Source organism: Acinonyx jubatus, chromosome C2 (assembly GCF_027475565.1).
Source record: "Acinonyx jubatus isolate Ajub_Pintada_27869175 chromosome C2, VMU_Ajub_asm_v1.0, whole genome shotgun sequence".
NCBI lineage: Eukaryota > Metazoa > Chordata > Mammalia > Carnivora > Felidae > Acinonyx > Acinonyx jubatus.
The window spans coordinates 118,213,238-118,229,245 of record NC_069384.1 but is presented as its reverse complement, the minus strand read 5'-3'; the positions used below and the strand labels follow the sequence as shown (position 1 = coordinate 118,229,245).

The following is a 16,008-nucleotide window of genomic DNA, read 5'->3' as shown; positions in this document are numbered from 1 at the left end:
AAACTGTTAAGGTCATATATAATTCTCATTCTTCAAGAGAAAAGCTCTAACGGTGAAGTAATATGATATTTAGATTAATTTCTTCATCATACCAAGAGTCTTGTCTCCTACTACAACCTTATTACCTTATTAGATCATCAAAACTAGTATTTTATCATCTCAAATATAATAAACATACCTGGGAATAAAAATACAGATGGTGACTGCCTGACCCCATCAATGCCTCCATGTGCTGACTCTTAAAAGATGTTTTGCTTTTTTGCCTTTTTTTTTTTTACTTCTAGCATTTTAACTAACCTCTTTTCTAATGCTCTTGCTCTTTCAGTCACTTCGAAGTCTTCAGGGTAATTTAGTGACAGTCCTTTCCCTAGGATCTCCATTAGTAGCTTTCTGACCCATATTTTTTTGTTGTTTTACAAGGAATTTAAATTTCAAATTATATTTTAATGTGGCAGCTCTCAACGACCTGGCACAAGATCTGCCTGGGTCTATGGGCAATTCCACACAATAGTTCCTACCCCTGTTGTTCTAAGTCATCACTCAGCCTTGTCAAAATGCTGGCTTTCCCTGGAGAGTGATCTCTCTGGTTGTCTGTGCAAATCAGTATGTATGACACTTGTCCCCGACACATGGAGAATCAAATATCTCAGGCTTGTGCAGCTGAATTGCGTCAGGCCTGACAGGTGGAGAACCCTGGAATTCTCATAAACAAGGTAGCATTTTTCCTTTCTAAAAGTGAGTATTGTGAAAATGCGTTTTCTTTTTCTCAGAGGGATGATGGAGGAAGAAATTTTCCTGTAACTTTCCCCACTTTTCTGAAATACTGTACATAGTGAGATTACAAGGAGAAGCTTCCAGAAAAATTGAGGTATGAAATACTGGAACTCTTTGAGTCTAATCCTTCTCAGTGGAGAATCAGCAGCAGAATCAGTACACAGATTGGTTTTGCCAGTCAAGCTCTGCTAATCATAACCCAGAAATACAACTAGAAAACCTCACCCTTCTGAAATAGGACAGAAAAGTGATACTAGATCTAGAAAGTTAATCACTAGAAGTTACTTCACTGAAGTAATTCTAAATTAGAAGTTATACAAAACACCATGAATGATTTAGCCTTAAAACATTGTAATCTTATTTTGGCCATCAGTATGATATATCATTTTGGTACAGAGTTAGTAGTGGAGAAAATACTATATGCAACCACACTATTATAGTCTTCTTCATCAGGGATCCTTAGGAGAAATAAGCTCTATTGCCTGAAGGCAATGTCTTCAAAGTATCATCTAGGGACTCCTGGAGCTTCCTGAGACCTACACAGGAAGATCCCCAAGGTCAAAACCATTTTCAGAATAATATGAAAATGTCACTTGCATTTTTCATTCTTAGTCTTTCATCTGTGTACAGTGGAATTTTCCAGGGGCTAGATGATGTGGGATAGTGCAAGTGAATGCAGAGGCAGATGTGAGAATCCAGCTGTCTTCTATTACAACACATATTTAAAAATATAAAACAATGTTACTCTTCTTAGTAAATTGTTTTTGTTTTGGAAATTTATTTTTCATAAAAATATGTTATTTAAGATGTAAATAGTTTATTATTATAATTTTAAATTAACAAAATATGTTTAAAATTTTTTACATTCTAATATGGTACATATTGATAGATATAATACACATAAACTCCTTGAGGTCTTCCCTAATTTTGAAGAGTTATATAGGGGTTGTGACAACAAAAAGCTTGAGAAGCATTGTCTTAAGCCATTTGTTTATTTAATGGACTAGCTTATATTCTATGCATTAAGGGTGATACTAGCTAAGCATCACCTTGTAAAGAAATGAAAAAAAAAAGTCCGCAAATCATTTTCTATAGAGCTTAATTCTCTTCTTGGATTCCTGTTGAGCAAGGCTCCCTAGATCTTAGTATCTTTTGTCATGCAATAATGAGCTAATTCTTTCAGCATACATGAAAAGGATTTCTAATAACTTTTTTGCAGGGGAAGGGCAGAGGGAGAGAGAAAGAGACTCCTAAGCAGGCTCCATGCTCAGCACAGAGCCAGAGGTAGGACTTAATCTCAAGACCCTGAGATCATGACCTGAGCCAAAATCAAGAGTCGGATGCTTACCTTACTGAGCCACCCAGGCATCCCTCCAATAACTCTTAAATGAGGAAAATTATTCTTTTCACATTAACTCCACTAGCACACTTCTGGAATCACATTTCTGTCATTATTATTTGTATTTGTTTAAGTGCTTTTTTTGGAATGTATGTGCTTTGTGGACAGAGATTGTTTCTTCAATATGTAGATGCATAATAAAAACACTGATAATCACACATCTTTTCCTGGACTTCAAACATGGCTGAATGGTGTTCCAGAATAATCTACTTCCTCTTGTGCTTAAAAGCCAAAAATATGGTCCTTAGAAGTCACTAAGAGTATAAGAGGGTAATCTGAAGATCATGAGGTTTGACATTAAGGAGAGAAAAATAAATAAGACACATAAAAATTGAAAAGACAGAAACATGAGAATAAATCTGGGGTTGGGGGTGGTGTTTTTTAGATCCTGTATTTGGGAATTTATGGGCTGAAATATGCTGGCACTTTAGCTAGTACTTTAAAATTTTTCCCAAAGGTACCTAAAATGGGAATATTCTATATTTAACATTAGCACAGAACATAAACATTTAACAAAGACCCAATTTTCTCACCAATGGTGTTTAATGAGCCATGGTGCAGTTTAATGGGGAATCTTTGCAGTATGCCCAATATCTGAGTGAGGATGACTCATCCTGTTGTACAAGGATTCTCCAATCAGAATTATTACTTAAGCATTTTGCCATTTTAAAAATGAGCATGGTAGGCAAGGTTTTACCTACAAATCATGAAATAAATTCAGAGAAAAGCTCAGTGGAGCCATAAAGCAGCCAAAATTTGGATGGGTCCCAAGAAATCAACACTTGGAGGTAAAGATATCATTGTGGCCTATTAAATGCAACTATTGTAAGGAAAGAGGTAATTGTGTTAGTCATGATCACAGTACACATAAAATAAGTGAGCCTCACAAACAAATGTTTCTCTTGATACAAAAAGTTATAAAAACAAATAGTGTCTTATATTATCATGTCTCAACCTGTGGCTCAAGACCCTAAGGCGAGCAGAGGAAGGTTTTAAAATGACAGATGAATATTCCTGTTTTCTAAGAAGATTAGCAAAACTGTTAAGAGTGAACAAAAGTAATATTGAGAAGAGTCAACACTCAATGTGTGACAGAAAGGGAAAAAAAAGATATGAGGAGAGAAATCATATCATGAATCCACTCATTCCTGTCATCACTTTGTGTGGTAGGCTGAATAATGCCCCCCAAAGATGTCCATACACTAATGTCTGGAAGCTGTGCATTGATTACTTTATATGGCAAAAGGGTCTGTGCAGGTGTAATTAAGGTTACCTTAAAACAGGTAGATTACATTGGATTATATGGTTGGATCCAAACTAGTCACATAAGACCTTAAATGCAGAGAAACTTCTTTGCCTGGAGTCAGAGAGATGCGGCCTAAGAGAAGGCAGAAAGGAGACTCAAAAAAACAAAAACAAAAACAAAAACAAAAACAAAAACCCAAGGATATCAGGAAGATTTCACATGTGAGAAAGATAGCATACACTATTGCTGACTCTGAGGTGGAGGAGATCACCTGAAAGGGCCAAAGAGAGATCTAGGAGGCAAGGGTGTCCCCAGTTTTCAGTCAGCAAGGGAACAGGGACTCCAGTCCCACAACTGCAAGGAACAGATTCTGCTAACCACCTGAATGATCCTCGAAGTGGATTCTTCCCACAGCTTTCCTGTAAGAGCCCAGCCAATCAACACTTTGATTTTGGCCTTGTGAGACCCAGAGTAGAGAACCCAGTTGAGTCAACCTGGACTACTGATCTATATAAGTGTAAGATAATAAATTTGCATTGTCCTAAGCTGTTTGTGGTAATTTGTTATGGCATCCTAGCAAACCAGTACACTCTGACCCCCTCTCACAAGAGGAAGTACAAAATGATGGGCAGATTAAGCACCCAGGCATTTGACTTTTTAATACATGAATTACTGAATAAGGATATGGCTGGAACGACCTCTCATAAGCACAGTCCTTCCTGCCCCAAGCCCACCACTGGTAGAAAAGAAGTCACTTAGACACATCTATGTTTTAGATCATGCTTAGCAAAGAAAAACCCAGACCAATGAGAAGGTTGTGGGTTTGTAGATGTGTGCCTATGGGGCCCTTTGTGCTGCTTAATTATCCATGTGTGTCACCCTCAGTATGATCATCATGCACAACATATCACTCATTTACTCAGAATGTATTCTTTTATAGTTCATCAAATCATTTTATTTTCCAGTGTATATCCTGTCTGGAATATACTGTCACGCAAAGTCAGTATGAGGAATTGGTGCTGAGGTGGGAATAACAAAGTCTAAACCAGGATGGAAGGTCAGCACAACTGGGCAAACCAAACCCGAGGAGAGCAAGCCAAAAGTTAGAAAGCATCTCTCATGATAAAAGCAAGCAATGGCCATTTTAATTTTTCTTCTTTGAACTTTGTTTTATAAATTTTATAAATTTACTATAATAAGCTACTTTTAGATCAGAAAGGACAAAAGTCATTTTAAAAACTGACAAAACTTAATGAGGAGATAAAACATGGAACTCGGGAGTCACTTCCCACATCCCAGGATACCATACATGAGGACCCCTACCCTCCCCACTCCTTCTCAGGACTTCCTCCCTGGGCTTCCAAACTGCCAAGCTCTCTGTGTATCATGGCACTGTAGATTACTGTCTCTCCAAGTGCTCTCTTTCTTTATACTGGGGAGACTAGCCTCCCTTAGCTTCCCTTCAGCTCATCCAGCCTCTCTTTCTCTCCTTTGTGAACCTGTTCCTTTAATACAAATGCTCCCCAGGAATACCTCCTCCGTTCCCTTCTCACTTTACCAACTCATCCTGGGAAATCTCATCCATACCCAGTCATCTTAACTTCCAGCCCATCCCCTTCTCTGTCAACTACAGACTCCAGTATCTAACCACTGCCAAGACAACTCCACCTGGAGTCCTTCTACTGGAATAAAAACTTAGTAAGTACCAACTGTGTATCTGACCCTGGGTGTGGGTGTTCCCCACCCCCAAGCCAGCCCCAGTCAATCTGCTGCTCTTGCTCCTGAATGACTCAGAAATGGCATCATCACCAAGAAGCTGTTTGTTTGTGTTAAAAAAATGTTGTGAGTTATCTTGTTTGAAATGGGAAGATCTCTGGACTTTAGAGGATATGATATCAAGAAGCAAGCCACACTTTGCAGTTCAGTAGTTTACAAGGTCAATCAAGGAAAGAAAAAGAAAACAGTTCCAGAGGTGCTATACTACATCAGATACTGCAGCATGAACTAGCTTTGTCATATCTGAAAATTTAGCCCTCTATGGTAATCCTTCCTGGACTGGAAAATAATATAAGAATGCAGAAGTTCAACTATAGATAAATGCATTTTCTTATGTGAAAGCAGCACTTAAAACAAATAACCTCCTGAGAAATAGCTTACAAGCATTTTAACTTCTCTTTGAATTGGTCCTCTTGGATAAAAAGTTCATCACCACTGGTTATCAATTGTTCATCTACATATTCACCAATGCCTTTTATAGTTTCTGGAGTGCAGTAGACAATTAATTCTGTTGATTAAATGAGTGAATGAATGAATGACTCTTGAAGGTCATGCACCGTGTAGCTAACTCCTTGAGCAGACCAGCCCCAGCCTCTCTTGTATTTTCCCACTGTGATCAGTCACTTCATTGCCCACTCTCTGACCTGGCAGCACTTGTTACAAAAAGCTGTCTCCATTTCAGTTCAAAATAATACATTGAACAACACAATGCTTTTTATCTGTAGTATCCAGGTAAGAGGTCAGCCTCTGTCCTTTCTTGGCTGTGTTCTAGGAGGGAAGTTGCTTTGCAAGGAATTCTAAAGCAAGGGGCCTCTGACAGGCAACGCAGGGCAAGAGGATCCAATCCCAGTTTGCTACTAGTGGGTGCTCTCCTGGCTCCTCTAGGCAACTCATTTTTAAGGAGGCACTCACTTTCAGGGTTGTGTAGGTGTGGGCTCTGCACTTACAGCAGCCTGAGAGTAAGTGCCATCTTCAACTTGACTCTTCAATTGCCTTACTGCTCCATGGTTTTGACCTTAGGCAGCCAAGCTGAGCCCTAGAGGGAGCCAAACAGCCTCTTATCCAAGGAAATACTCTTTAAGAAATTTCCATCCAATTTGCCACAATGTGCAATATCTTCTTTCACACCTAAATGGAATGTGTGGGCTGGATGCTGACTTTCAAAACTTCTGTCCTGCAGGTCTGCCTTTGAGTATCGCTGAGAATGAACTGCTTTCATTTAAACAGAGCCATTCTGTTCCCCAAAGCAGTGAGCCAGAGAGGTCTGTCAGCCACAGCTGTTTCCCAGCTGTCCACAGAGCTGTTGAATTGCTTCAAACGGTTTTTCAGTGTGTTCTTGGAATCCCATCCTCAGAACACCTGGAGTCTTGCTTTATCTGCTTTCAATATCCTGAAGCATTTATATAGTTGGTTGTCATCTATTATCTTCTCCAGTTATGTTCTGTGGAGCTGATTTTCCATACCTGGGTTTCTAATATCCGAAGAGAGACCTTTGTGCCAAGACCTTGCTATTTACCACTCTGTCCCAATATAGAGATAATGATTGGGAACTTGGCTCCAAACTAAAACCAACCTGCAATCAGATACTAGCTGTGATGCAAATAAACTTGGTGATCTTGAGCCAGTTACTTAACCTCACTAAGCTTTCAGTAACCTTTGTCAGTACAGTGGAGATAAAAATATTCCCTCTCTTGTAAGTGTTTTGGATAACAGTTATATGGGATAATTCATGTAAAGTATCTGGTATATTGTAGCTCAGTTAAGGATGGGTGTGATTACTGTTATTATTCATGTCATCAAAACCATCAGAGGGGGTTTGTCCATTATAAAATGGAATGATACCTTCTACCTATGTGTTTCTCCTTTGACACTCAAAAATTACTTCAAGGGAAAAAAATGATATTGTCAAGCAGAGAAGCAATGGAAACTCTCCTCTACTTCCCTCTCTCACAAATTACCCCTTACATTTCTGCACTTGGAAAGAGTACCTAATTCTTGTTCAGTGGGCATTTACTTTCTCTCTCAGAGCCTCAGGTACTGTCTAAAAATGCAGTTGAGTGAGGTTGTCTTTAAGGTCCTTCCAGAGCTAAAATTCTGTGGCTCTCAGACTCAAACTCCAAGCCAAAGTCTCCACATGTAGAGTATACATGTTTTCCTAATTATGCTGATGGAGCCTGGGTGCAGCATTGAAATCAGGAATTAAACAGCAACTATATAATAGTGTCCTGGGCAAATGACTGTAAATTTGATTCTTGTCTGCATGAGTGAGGAGAGAGTTATAATAGCAAGTGCATATGCCCTCCTTGACCCTGACCCCAGGATTATCAACTCAGGACACCCCCAAAGGTGTCTGAGCCCAGGGAGATCTTACTAAGTTTGAGCAGGTCATGTTGTCTGTGGCCCTATATGGGAATGAAAAACCTCTATCCATAGGGCCATCTCTTATAGGAGAGAAACATGGTTCATGTTTATTTCAAATGAATGTTATCTTCCTCAATCAAGCAAAATATTGGGTTGAGGTGAGGGAAGCTTTAAGCCTTCCCAGATCCCCTCCCCACAGGAGTGGTACAGGGGTCCATATCCCCTTCTTCTGTGCTTACAAAGCTGCCTGGACTACCAACTTGTTGGTACCAAACTTGTATCTACATCCCCCTTTAGAGAGGAGCTTCTTGAGGGCAGGAGCTGTGTCTGGTTTATTACCCCTTCCCTCAACCACTTCTACAGTGCCTACTACATAGCAGGTGCTGCATAAATGTTTGCTAAGTGAAATTAATCATAAAAGGAGAACTTGACTGTCGGGTTTCATTTTGTGCTAAGCCTAATTGGCACATCACTGTTCTATTTTGAGAAGTAGCAGTGGTATAGAACAAAGAATATTGGACATGCTTTGTCTCTCATCTCTGGCACTTATGAGCCTTGTAAATTTAAATAAACCACTTATGCATTTAGAACCTCAGTTTATTAGAATGGAGATAATTAACTGTGGTGATGATCAAATTAGATGATATATGTGTACACACTCAGTTAATGGTTATTATCACTAGATGACATACTCCGAAGCAAAAAATTCAGATGGAGCTTTTCATTTGCTGCCAATTGGTAGCTTTGGGTTGCTTCTAAATATTGACTCAAGTGCACCATTGCTTTGATGGGTAGAATAAAGATGTTACTGATTTTAGAACTAGCTGAAAATTAGCTAAAGTCAATAAAATATTTTGATCACATGGCTGTTAGTAACTTACAAAAACATAGTCTACTTATCTAAGGAAATAGAAGTTCTGGTTTTTGTATCAATCTTTCTTCACTTACTGTAAAATCTTGAGAAAATTTTAAAAAATCCTCTGCACCCAATTATTTCACTTAAATGCACACATCCTCCCTACCCAGGAAAACTATGTGAGAATAACTGAAGTGCTGGGTATGAAGCTATTTGAGTTCTTTGAAAAAGATACACAATATAAATCTAAGCTGTTATTTTTATTTCTGAGTAAATTTGTTCAAGAATAGAATCTGAGTTTATATGATGGTGTTTTATAGACCTAGGTTTATGTAGAGGCTTTTAAACTGATACTATCCCAGTGTGTTTAATATGGAATTGGATAGACACAGAAAATGCAATAGAGTACTGTTAAATGACACCATATGCAGGTTTGAAACACAATGCATAGTGAAAATGGCTGGTCTCTCTGCATTCTCCAGAAGCCTGCTGCCTTCCGTGGGAAGTACACTGGTTTAATATCCTCTGACTTCCTCAGAGGTGTAATTTTTTCCCCCTGGAATTCAATGAAAGCATAAGAAAGGGCCCTGAATACTCCCTCACTGTTTGCCTTCTCCCACAGCAATAACAATACAATACTTCTCTACCAAATATTAGATACTAAAAGTAGAGTCACCCAAGTTTCTCCCCAAAGAATTGGGCAAATGGTTCAAGGACATGAACCTTAAACTGTATGTGAGTGTTTTGTTTTTTGTTTTTTTTTTTTTCAGAATGTAGGCATAAAACCATCTCAGTCTCCTAGATGCTGCTTAGAAGATATTAAATGAATGTCGCCTCTGTTCTCTAAGCCAGCCTGGAAGTGAAGGAACTACTTTGTACATTTCATCTTATTTTTGACTACAAGTAGAAAGTTATTCAGCTTTCTCTTGAATTCCTGTGTAGAATATTGATAACACCAGTGATGAGAAACCACAAACTTACGGTAGTCTAAAACTCTGAAATGCATAGGCAGAGTGGGCCAGAGGTGAAAAAAGAACAATATATACGACTTTAAAAAGAAGACATGATCCAAACAAAAGAAATAAATGAAGACCGCAATTAAATATTGAAAAACAACAGTGAAAGGAGAGTGTCGACTAAAGGGACTGAAGGAAAATAAAGCTAAAAAATAAAAACTCTTCTGGTTATGGCAGTTGGTAATCACTTCTCCTACGTTAAGAAAATGAACCCAAAATTCTAACCAGAAAATTCAATGACGAATGAAAAAAATATCAGACAGCCCCATTAAGTCACCCTTACTGGAAAGGCATTTCTCCAAAAATAACAGTTCTACTTTTAATTATAGGTTCTTGGGTTTGTTAATCAGCCATCTTCCTCAAGGCTAAGCTCGGTGCAAATAACAGACAAGGATTCAGCAAAATGCCCTGTTTAATTAAAAAGAATTTAATTAAAAATATTTTTAAACACATGACCAATCACCATTATTTATGCAGATGTTCCTTCATGGTTCTTTGGAAAGGCTTTTTCTTTTCTTTTTCTTTCTTTCTTTTTTTTTTTAAATATGCTGTTCTTCTGCAAGAACTGCTGTGAAATGAGAAGCACTATGACTGGTAGTTAATACCTATTTTTATCAAAACAGCAGTGCAGCTCACACATCGCCGGTGCAGCCGTAACCATAGTAACCCCAAGTAGAAAGGGTCTTCAGATTATCAACACGATCAAAGGTAAGATGGTTCATGTGCCTCTGGAATAGTTACACTGCGGCAAACTTTAAAGGATAAAGATGGATTTCCTCCTCCCCCAACCCCATACCCTAAATGTTGAATGAAAATAGTGACTTGCAAGTACAGTGTATAAAAACATCTCTCATTTTAGAAGACTCTTATTTCCTCAAAGTGTTAATAGAAAAGATGAAAACTCAGTGCTATGCATTTGTCCCGTGCTTCTTCCTGATTATGCCAAGGACACAATAATAGTCATTTTGTCGAGCTGGAGAATTTGCTAGAGGGAAAACCTCACCCTCAACTGTCCTGAAGGATGAGAAGCCATATTTTGTGTCCATGTGTTTGGAGGATGGCTATGGTCAGTGGTGACTGTAGGGCACATGGGATAAGCTATATACGGTGATGCAGGGTGTGGACTGGCAGTCCACTTATGAGGAAAAGGAGCTTTTCATTAGAGAAACAGTGGAACCGGTTTTAAAAAGCAGTGTAATACCAACCCAAAAACAGACCTGAATGTGGCTTTATAATTTGTGGTTGGGACAGGATGGAGTGGGGACAGAGCAGGGAATAAAAAGGTAGAGTACCCATGATCAGTTATTTTATCAGAGGAACTATGATTTATATAATTCAAATAGAGGCTAGCTAGTAGGCAAGTTAGTATACAAGCCTTTATACAACATTTTGTAATGCCTTATATAACCACAGGAGCAGCATCTGGAAACACAGGGAAACTACTTGGAATTTTAAGTACCCAAATGTATAGCAGATATTACAAAAAGTAGAGAATCCACATGAAGATAAATATAATTCAATTATTTTTCTTCTTTAAACCTCTTTATATTGGAGATAGACTATGAAAGTGGGTGAACAAGTAATGAAATATAAGAAAATAATTATTTCATCATGGCTACTTAAGAAAAGAATGGTTATCTGGCAATTTTATGTTCAATTGTAAACAAATAAGAATGCTATGATAGTATTATCTAAAAAGCCAATAAAATGCCTTAGAAGAACTCACTGCTAATAAACATTTATTTAATAAGTTACCAATTTGCAAATAATTTTCCATAAAGCATTTCATTTGATCTTATAGTAATTCTGTGAAGAAACTGGAGGTAAATTCTGTTTTGTTTTGCTTTTATAGTATTTATTTTAAGCATGGGAAGTGAGGTTCAGAGAAGTTAAAGCACTAAAACATAGTGCTCCATCCACCCATGACACTAATCTTGCCTTAATGAACAGACACTTTCAATATCCAGGATAATTCAGCCACTAGAAGACCCTATTCTTACTTCATTTTTAGGTAACTCTCCTACCCCATCACATGTCTATTTTATTTTTAGTGGCAGTTCGTTTCTCTTGGGATTGAAAGTTTATGATCCATCCCTAACTGTGATCATTTTATGCAGATAATTTTCTAGGAGCTCTCTTAGATCTTTAACCCACAGACAGAGGAGCTTGCACCATATTCCTCAGGGCCCTAGCTCACACCTCCCCTTGGGACCAATTTGCACCAGAATTACAGCGACACCTACCTGTGATTTTAGGTAGCACATACTGGGAATGTTGGGTAATGGACACTGCCAGGAGACAGCTTGGCTGGTGGCATCTCAGAAGGGAGGTCACTAATCTGAGAGGTGGATGTCTCAGAGATCAGTACTCAGCCCACTTCACTCTATAACTCACCAGTTTACTCAGAAATACAAATATTTCACTCATCAATTCCTATATTCATTAGGTCTCTGGACTGGCATCATTAGCAACAAATGGACACTTAGAATTGCAGTTTTTGAACCCACCTCAGACCTACTGAATAAGAGTATCTGGAGACAGAGCCCAGTAATCTGCATATTAACAAATTCTCCTAGTGAGTTTTAAGTACACTCAGGTTGGAGAACCACTAAGTAGAGCAAGAATTATCTCAGCAATTATCTACGTCCTCTTGGAATTTATGAGGAAATTAAACCTAAAAAGGTAAAGTGGCCACCTGATTTGCTCTGTGAGTCAGTAGCAGGCACTAAACTAGACCTCAGATCTCCCAACTCCCAACTCCCAGTAATAAAAATAGCATGGTGCTATGACACTTGTCAAGTAGAGGCTGGTTGGGCTCAACATTAGCAAAGCAGAGACTTTGACTCTGTATCTATATTCCTCTTGGCTTCTAATTTCAATAAATGAATTATCATCCATGCATTTAATTTAAGTTCCAGACAGGATAATGCCAGAGTGAATTTTCTAAATTCAATTAACAAGAGCCAGTAGTCTCCTTATGAAAGCCAACATCCAGTACTCAGGGCTTCATCAAGCACTTGGGATTCTTAGCACACGTTAGCTGCCAGAGCAAGTCAAGATGTGTGACATACATGTAATACACAAAGTCACTGAATTTTTTTTTTTACTTCATGGCATGTGCAGTAATACCATATTGAGTTGGAAGATTTTCCCTTAAGATCTCCTCATCACATTTCACAGTAATTTACTAACATGATATAAAAAATGATTGGTTAATTTTCTCACTTCTATGAAATTTTGAAGAGTTCTTTTTTACGTACATAGATCTGTTTCAACATAAATGCATAAATGTGATCACATTGTACATATGCTGTTTATTTGTTTACTTTGTTTTAATTATCTTTTTTTCTTTTTAACACGTCTCCCCTTTTCCCATCTCTTCCTTGCCTAAACGTGTATCTTTCCTCCTCCTAAATAACCCTATTTATACTCTAATAGATGTCCACCAAATATCTTTATATTAAAATTATCTTTGTAATAATCACATACACACATTTGTAACAGATGTTAAATCAGAAGTTTAAGGAACAAAGAAAAAAATAACATGTCCTGAAGTGAGATGCACAATTTTAAAATATATATCTAAAAAAATGAGAAAATCTCTCCCTCTAGACTCTAACCTAGAGGTGAAGATTTGTGAAGAGAGTTGTTTTCCTGCATGTGAGCTGTGAATATCACACAGGGGTGTTTGACCCTCATCTCAAGCCTAGGGGAAGGGACTTTGGCGAGGCCATCAGACAGCTTACGATGTGACTAGAGTTTGGGGACACGGTGAAACGCTCTATGATTCTCAAATAAGAAATCTAATGGGCTATGGCTATCCAGTTGCTCTGATGGTAGCTAATTATCAATCAAATAAAACATTTCCTTACCACATCTGTGGCTCTACCTTGTAGAAACTGCATCCAGTAAAGGGTAGATGTGACATATGGGAAAGAATAAAGAACCCAGACACACCTGTTCTCCAAAAGGTAGGCAACCTACCTTCAACAGGCTAGGGCAGATAGCGTGAAGTCTTAAATTAAGTTGAAAACTTGGGATATTACACAGGATTGGACATGTTCACTGCTGAATTGAGACTCCAATTGCAACTTAAATAGGTTTTTATCCAGCGGGTGGAAAAACAATTTAACCTCACTGAATACTTTTAAAGGAGCGTGGGAGACACTGGAATAGAATAGAGCCCAGAAATAAACCCATGATTATATGATCAATTAGTCTATGACAAAGGAGATGGGGATATGCAATGGGGAAAATACAGTCTCTTCAACAAACAGTGCTGGGAAAACTGCACAGCAACATGCAAAACAAGGAAATGGGACCACCTTCTTACATGATACACAAAAGTAAAGGATTTCTTTTAGGATTAAGGACCTAAACATGAGACCTGAAACCATAAAACTCCTAGAAGGAAACACAGGCAGCAATTTCTGACATCATCCATAGAAACATTTTTCTAGACATATCTCCTTGGGCAAGGGCAACAAAAGCAAAATTAAAGTATTGGGACTACATCAAAATAAAAAGCTTCTTCACAACAAAGGGAAAAAAATCAATAAAACAAAAAGACAATCTACTGAATGGGAGAAGATACTTGCAAATGACATATCCAATAAGGGGCTGGCATCCCAAATATTTAAAGAACTTACACAACTCAACACAAAGACCACCAATAACTCTATTAAAAATGGGCAGAAGACATGAACAGACATTTCCCAAAGAAGACATACAGATGACCAATACACACAGGAAAAGATGCTCAGTATCATTCATCATCAGGGAAATGCAAATCAAAACCGCAATGAGATATCACCTTATATCTGCCAGAATGGCTGAATCAAAAACACAAGAAACAAGTGTTGGTGAGGATGTGGAGAAAAATGAACCCTTGTGCACTGTGGGTAGGAAGGCAAATTGGTACATCCACTGTGGAAAACAGTATGGAAGTTCCTCAAAAAATTAAATGATCCAGTAACTCCACTATTGGGTATTTACCCAAAGAATACAAAAACACCGACTTGAAGATATATTCACCCCTATGCTTGTTGCAGCATTACTTACAATAGCCAAATTACGGAAACAATCCAAGTGTCCATTGATAGATGAATGAAGAACCCAAGGGTCCATCAATAGATGAATGGGTAGATACACAGTGGAATATTACTTAGCCGTAAAAAATAATGAGATTTTTGCCATTTGCAACAACATGGATGGATCTACAGGCAATAATGCTGAATAAAATACATCAGTCAGAGAAAGAGAAATATCATTTGATTTCACACATGTGGAATTTAAGAAACAAAACAAAGAAAAATGAGACAAACCAAAACCAAACAAACAACAAACAAACAAACAAAAAAACAAACAAAAACCCACCAGATTCTTAACTATAGAGAAAAACTGATGGTTACCACAGGGGAGGTGGATAGAGAGATGGGTGAAATAAGTGGAGGGGATTAAGTGTACACTTACTGTGATGAGCCTTAAGTAATGTATGGAATTGATGAATCACTATATCGTACACCTGAAACTAATATATCAGTGTATGTTAGTTTTACTGGGAAATTTTTAAAAATTTTTAAAAATTAAAAAATTAAAAATAAAGAAGCAGTGGGAGAAAAAAAGCCTTGCTTTATATATATGTATACGCTTGTATATATGTATTAAATATTGGGATCATTTTTTATGTACACTTTTCTACATCTTGCTTTACATAGTCAATAATGCCTCCTGGAAAACTCTCAAGTCAGCTGGAAGACCACTAATTTAACCTCTTTAATGGTTACATGATATGGTGTAGATGTTCTACGACCTTCCAATAATTTCCCTTGTTGATAGGATTCACTTTGCTCCTTATTGTTTTTTTTTTCTCTACTTAAAAAAGGTGTTGCAATAAACATCTTTTGTCCATATATCCTTAGGAACCCAGTATTTTTACTTCTGTGGGACAGACTCCCAGAAGTCAGATTATAGGCCAGAAGGAACTATATACTTTCAATTCTAATACTTTTTGCCAAATTGCTTCCCAAAGGTCTGTTAATGATTTAAACTTTCACTAGCAGTATATAGCAGTCTACTTTTTGCTGCCTCCCTGTCAGCAATGACTGTTATTTGGCATTACAATTGTTGCCAAACTGCTACAGGTAAAATGATATGCTGTTACTTTATTTTACATTTCTATGACTTCTGGTGAGTGCACAACTTTTCACATTTGAACCCCAAGTGAATTTGCTCTTCTATGAATCACTTCTTCATAGTCTTTCTCCATTTTTCTGTTATTTATTGCTAGATTGTCATTTTAAAGTGTATTTCTTTACACTTTAGAGAAATAGTAATATCTGTCCTCTACATTTAAATGCTTTTCCCCCAAAATGTTGTCTATTTGTTGACTTTTTAATGGTATCTTTTGTTATTTAAATATGTTTTTATATAGTAAAATACATCTATTCTTTATTTATAGATTCTGGGTTTCCATTCTTTGTTAAGAAGAATTTTCCTATTTATAATTGGCAAATAAAGATATACATATTTTCTTACAGTTCTTTTACTTCATTTTGTCATTTACATTTTAATTCTTCTA

The 16,008-nt window shown here is 37.5% G+C and overlaps 1 protein-coding gene across 17 annotated transcripts in view; it reads right to left on the bottom strand.

Annotated features, from left to right (window-relative positions):
* The window catches only part of SLC9A9 (solute carrier family 9 member A9), a 698,450-nt gene that overhangs the window by 366,084 nt on the left and 316,358 nt on the right, over positions 1–16,008 (bottom strand). The gene's annotated exons all lie outside the window — the stretch shown is intronic.